The sequence below is a fragment of the Pteropus vampyrus genome, unplaced genomic scaffold (assembly GCF_000151845.1).
Source record: "Pteropus vampyrus isolate Shadow unplaced genomic scaffold, Pvam_2.0 Scaffold212, whole genome shotgun sequence".
NCBI lineage: Eukaryota > Metazoa > Chordata > Mammalia > Chiroptera > Pteropodidae > Pteropus > Pteropus vampyrus.
The window spans coordinates 320,842-326,795 of NW_011888993.1; the positions used below are offsets into that span (position 1 = coordinate 320,842).

A 5,954-nucleotide genomic window follows, 5' to 3' on the forward strand; every position below is an offset into this window, starting at 1 on the left:
TAGCGGGACCCGCACAGCAGGCCGCGCTCCCCTCCCCTCACGCTCCGCCGCGCTTGCAAATGGCGGACAAGATGGCGTCCGGTCAGCTGACAGCAGGCGTCGCTCGACGGCCCGCCCTGGAAGCCCCGCCTCCCACGGAGCCCCGCCCCCGCCGGGGGGCGGCATCATGTTTCCCTGACAACGCCAGACCTCCCAATGGAAATGCGGACAACGCCCTCTCTGCCCACGCGGCCCCTTCCTCCCGACTGAGCTCTCTTCCCTCTCATTGGTCAGTGTCCCCCGAGCTCCACCCACTTTCCGGTTCCAGGTTCTAACCACGCCCCCTAAGATAAACGTCCGTACCCTGCCCCTCAGCTCAGTGACAGCTGTGGGCGGGGCCTTCTGTGGGCGGGGCGCCCACGTGGAGCTCCTCTGGCTAGTTTCTGGAGAAAAATCCAGTTCCGCATTTTCTGATTCTAAAAGCTGACGTCGCTTGAGAATCTCCAAATCCGACGCTGCGGTGAACGGATCATGCGTCTCCTACACGTCTCACAAAATCCTGTGATATCTCTGCAGGACAGGGATAACCACGGCCCAGAGCTAGGACTCCAACGAAGTCATTCATTCAACATTTACTGAGGGCCTACTATGTGCCATGCGTGGTAAGAAGCGCTGGACACACAGCAGTGCATGAGATACACTTGGTACTTTCCCTCCGGACACACTATTAAGAGAGTAAAAAAAGCAAGCCACAAACTTGGATAAGATATTTGCAATACATATCTGACAAAGGACTGCTAACCACAATATGGTTCAACAAACAGAAAACAAAGCAGATCAGAACAAAAATTCCCACAAATCATGAAGAAAAAGACGACCAGTTAAAACATGGCAAAACATGAACATGTACGTCACAAAAGACATCCAGGTGGCCAATGGGTAAATGCAAAAGGTGCTCCATTGCATTCGTCATTTAAGCCACAATGTGATACCTCTGTACCCCTATGAGAATGGCTAAAATTAGAAAGACTGACGACGAAGAGTTGCATGGATGTGGAGCACCTGGAACTCTCGCACTTTAGGTAGAAATGTAAAACCACATAGCCACACTAGAAACGTGTCTGGCTGTATCTTTTAAAGCTAACATATGTATACCCTGTGGCCCGGCAATTTCACTACTGTTCCCAAAGAGAATGCATTATTATACCCACCAAAGACTTGGACAAGAATGTTCAAAGTAGCTGTATTTATAGTAGCCCCAAATCCCCAATAATCTAAATGTCCATCAACAGAAATGGATACATAACTTGTGACATAGTCACACAATGGCAGATGACGTAGCATTGAAAAAGAACAAATTACAAATAAACAGAACAAAGTGGATGAATTACACAGACAATGTTGAACATAATAAGCCAAACACAAAAGAGTATATGCGCAGTACGATTCTATTGATGCGAAGTTCAATTATAGGACAAACTAATCTATAATGATAAAATTAAGTATTAAGAATGACCAAGATTTTTATGTGAAACGATTCATACTAGAAGACAATGGAATAATATTTTCAAAGTACCAAAACCCAAACAAACAAATAAACGAAACCCTAGAATTCTATACCCAGCAACAATATCTTTCAAAAGTGAAGGCAGAGTCTATGGCCGTGCCACCCTGAACGTGCCAGATCCCGTCTGATCTCGGAAGCTAAGCAGGATCGGGCCTGGTTAGTACTCGGATGGGAGACCACCTAGGAATACCAGGTGCTGTAGGCGTTAAAAAAAAAAAAAGTGAAGGCAGAATATGTATTTTCAGACAAATAAAACCCGAGCAAATTTACAGCCAGTAGACCCACATCAAGAAAAATGTTAAAGGATGTTCTTGAGACAAAAGGAAAATATTAAACAAAGATTTGATCTTTGCAAAAGAAATAAGAGCACAAGAAATGTTTAAAATGCGGAAAATAAAATTTTTTCTCAATTTATTAAAAAACATGACTCTATAGCAAAAATAACAATGTACTGTGAGATTTATTTTGTAACATATTAAAGGAACATCATAGTACATGTACGAATGGGAGGTGGGAACGGAAAATTACTGTCGTAAGGTAAGGGTCTTATATCACGTGGGAAGTAGTGTGTGTTGTAAGCCTAGAAATCAACTGAAGGGGGAATAACTAATAAGACAATTATAAGTGCAAAATGAAATAATAAAAAATAATCGATAAGGCAAATGAAGAGGGAAAAGGTTACAAAGAACAGAAGGGACAAATAGCAAATAGCAAGATGGTAGATTCAAAACCAACCATGTTGATACTCGTAATCCATGTAAATGGTGTGAACACTAATTCAATGGTGGAAACTGACGGTACAGATCTACGTACGTTGTCCACTTCAAATATAAAGACACAGATAGTGTAAAAGCAAAAAAAGTAATCAAAACCATTTAAAAATGAACAAGATTGAAGGGCTACCTGGATTTAAGACTTATTGTAAAACCATGGTAATCAAAACAGTGAAAAAACAAAAGCCAAAAAAGTGACCCCATGTTTCTATGGTCAATCGATTTACCTCAAAGGTGCCAAACAACTCAGGGGAGGCCAGAAATAGTCTCTTCAACAAATGGCACTGTAACGACTTAATATCGAAATGGAAAAAAAGCTGTCCTTCACCCTTAATGTGTGCCAGGTACAAATTTAACTCAGAATGGAGCATAGGCCTAAATGTAAAAGCTAAGAGTATAAAACTTCTGGAAGAAAACATAGGAGAAAATCTTTGTGACTTTGCTTAGGTACAGATTTTTTCGATAGGACACAAAAAAACACAAACCATTTTTTAAAAAAGAATAAGATAGTCTTTATTTAAAAATATCTTCAAAAAATGTTTAAAAAATGACAAGACAGGCATCAACTGAACAAAAAAAGATTCCCAACACGTATATCTGACAGATAATGAGAAAATAAAAAAGAATTTTAAAGTGGGTAACGAATTTGAACGGCAGATACTTCATCAAAGAAGATTACGCATGACCAACAAGCACATAAACAGATACTTGACATAATTAGTCATTAAGGAAGTGCCCCCCCCGTGGAATACCATGATATATCTATTAAAAATATTAAACTGAAAAGTCCACTAACTCCAAGTGTTGGTGAAGTTGCAACACAATTGGAACTTTCATGCACCTTTGGGGGAAACACAAAATGGCACAACCACTTTGGAAAATGGACAGGCGGCGTGTCATCGTGTTTAAGACACATCCACCAGATGACCCAGCCACTCCACTCTTGAGAATTTACCCAAGAGAAATGAAAACCTATTTCCAGACAGAAACTCGTATGCAAGCAATCGTAGCCTCTTTATTCATAATAGCCCCAAAGTGGGAAAAAATTCAAGAATCCATCAACGGGTGAGTGGTATATCCACCCAATGGAATAATTCTCAGCAATAAAAAGAGATGAATTACTGATACACGAGACAGTCTCCAAAGCATTATGCCTAGTGAAGGAAGCGAGACCCAAAACACTACATACCGTGTGATTTCAATCTTCGAAATTCTAGGAAAAGGAAAACGATATTGACAGAAAACATAACGGTGGTGGCGTGGAGGCAGGGGTGAGGCGAGGAGAAAGAACTGTGGGCTGATGGACGTGTTTTATATTGTGACTGTGATATAGTTACACAATCGTAAACAATTGCCAACACTCATCAAACTGCAATCTTACGATAAGTGAATTTAATTGCATATAAAGTACATCTCAATGCTGAACACGTATGTCCCTGCTAACTGCGTTCAAAACACACAAAGCAAAGGCTGACAGAACTAAAGAGGAAAAAAAAAGGTCAAATCCATAATTATGGCTAGAGATTGCAACACCCCTCTCTCAATAATTAGAACAAAAAAATCAGTAAGACGGGAACGGCACGACCAGCTAACTTGATGTTTACAGAACATTCCACTAAAAAACACCAGTATGTCTGTTCTCTTCAAATGCACAGAGATTATTAGTTAAGAAGGATGGATAGTATGCTGAGTCATGAAATAAGTCACAATGCGTGCGAAAGGATTAGAATCATACAGAATGTTTCCTGATCACAGTGGAATTAAGCTAGAAACTGGAAAGAAAATCACCGGAAATCCCCAAATACACCTTTGTAATTAATAAATATCTTAAGGGAGAGACTTTGAGACTGTGTATTTTCTTGTTTCTTATTGTATTTTCCCCTGGGACATCAGCATTTGCTGCATTTACTGATTTCAGACACTACACAGCTTCTGACTTTTCTGTCTCAACATCCCTTTACGCCAAGCCCCAAGGTCCCCTCCTCAGGAAACACCACCATCCGCAGGTCGGGAGGTCTCTCCTTCCAGATCCTTCCTCTGCACTTATCACTTCGGCCTCTCCCTGTTCTGTCGGTGGGTTATGTACTTTCGTGTGAATGAGACCCCCCGTTCTGCTCCTTGCTTTCACTTGGTATGTCTTGGATGCTGTGGTTGGCAGAATAAAGGCCTCAGAGCTGACCTTGTCCTGGTTGAGACATGTGGACGTGTCACCTCACATGGCAGAGGGACGAGTCAAGGCCCCTGAGAGGAGATAACCTTGAGTTCCTGGGGTTCCGGTGTCCTCACGGGGTCCTCATGAGAGGGAGGCGGGAAGCTCAGAGTCACAGGTGGACGCGGCTGTGCTGCTGGCTGTGACGAGGGGGCAGGGGCTTCGAGCCAGGGACATGGTGCCTCCAGAAGCTGGAAAAGGCTGGGCGGTTCTCCCTGGAGCCTCGGGAAGGCCTGGCCCTGCCCCTCCTGGATGTAGCCCGTGAAGCCCATGCTGGGCTCACAACCTTTGGGCCTGTGGCGTGGATCGCGTGCTGTTGTAAACACTGCGTTTGCGGTCATGCATGCCGCCAGCCAGAGGCCTCTCACGCAGAGCATTCTGTGGGAGATTACGAAGCTGGGTCTCGTTTTCTGCTTTAATTGCCACATCGTCACTTTTCTGTGTTCTCCCCTTATAACCACTGCAGCCACCATGACACGAGGCTGAGAGGCGTCCTGGGGAGAGGGACGAGGACAATAAAAACAGGGAGGTGATGAGCACCAGGGCGGGATGTGGGCCTGCTGTATGTGTGTGGTCAGAGGAGGCCAGCGGTGGGACCTGGGGGCCACAGGGAAAGGGACTTGGGGTCCTGTGAAGGAAAGGGCATTGGGCAGGGAGCGCCATGTCCCCGTCCCCAAATGCTGACAAGGCAGTGCCACGTCTCCTCCTCCTTCCTCCTTTGTCCCCCGATCCACGGGATTTCGCACGCAGCCACGTGTACGACGGCTGGGTGGGGGCCTAGGAGAGTGACGGAAAGGTTTATTCCTAGCTCGGCAGTCTAGGGCAGCACAAACCTGTGGAAATTTCCCCCATGACTGGCACATCCCCCACCTGCGCTGCCCAACATGGCAGCCACCAGTCGCGCGTGGCAACCGAGCTCTTGAAATGTGGCCAGCGGGACCGAGAAACCGAATTTGAAATCTTACTTTAAAACTGAATATGATATCGACAAAGCAGACATTCACGAGCGCTGACGAGGATGTGAAGTCGGAACCCTGGTGCTCGGGGCTGGGATGTGAACCGGGGCCACCACTGGGTGAGCAGGCACTTGAGCAGGTGCTCGTGGTCCCCATGCACAGTGGCAGGACTTAAACAGCCTCAGTGCCTACAGATGAACCTTGAGGACAGTGACATAAACCAGACACAGGACACGTCCTGTGAGATCCCACTCCCAGGAGGTCCCCAGAGGAATCAGATTCAGAGACATAGATGGTAAGTGACAGGGGCTGGGGGAGGAGAGGGGAGGGGAGGAAGTGTGTATTGGGGACAGGGGACAGTGTCGGTTTGGGACAAGAAAGTCCTGGAGGTGGACGGTGGGGACGGCCGCATGACATGGTAGATTTAATGTTATGTGTACTTTGCTTCAATAAAACATTGAAATTGGTGG

The 5,954-nt window shown here is 45.3% G+C and overlaps 1 pseudogene; it reads left to right on the plus strand.

Moving 5' to 3' along the window:
- Positions 1 to 1,632: 1,632 nt before the first annotated feature.
- LOC111747144 lies at positions 1,633 to 1,751 on the plus strand (annotated as a pseudogene).
- Positions 1,752 to 5,954: the final 4,203 nt, after the last annotated feature.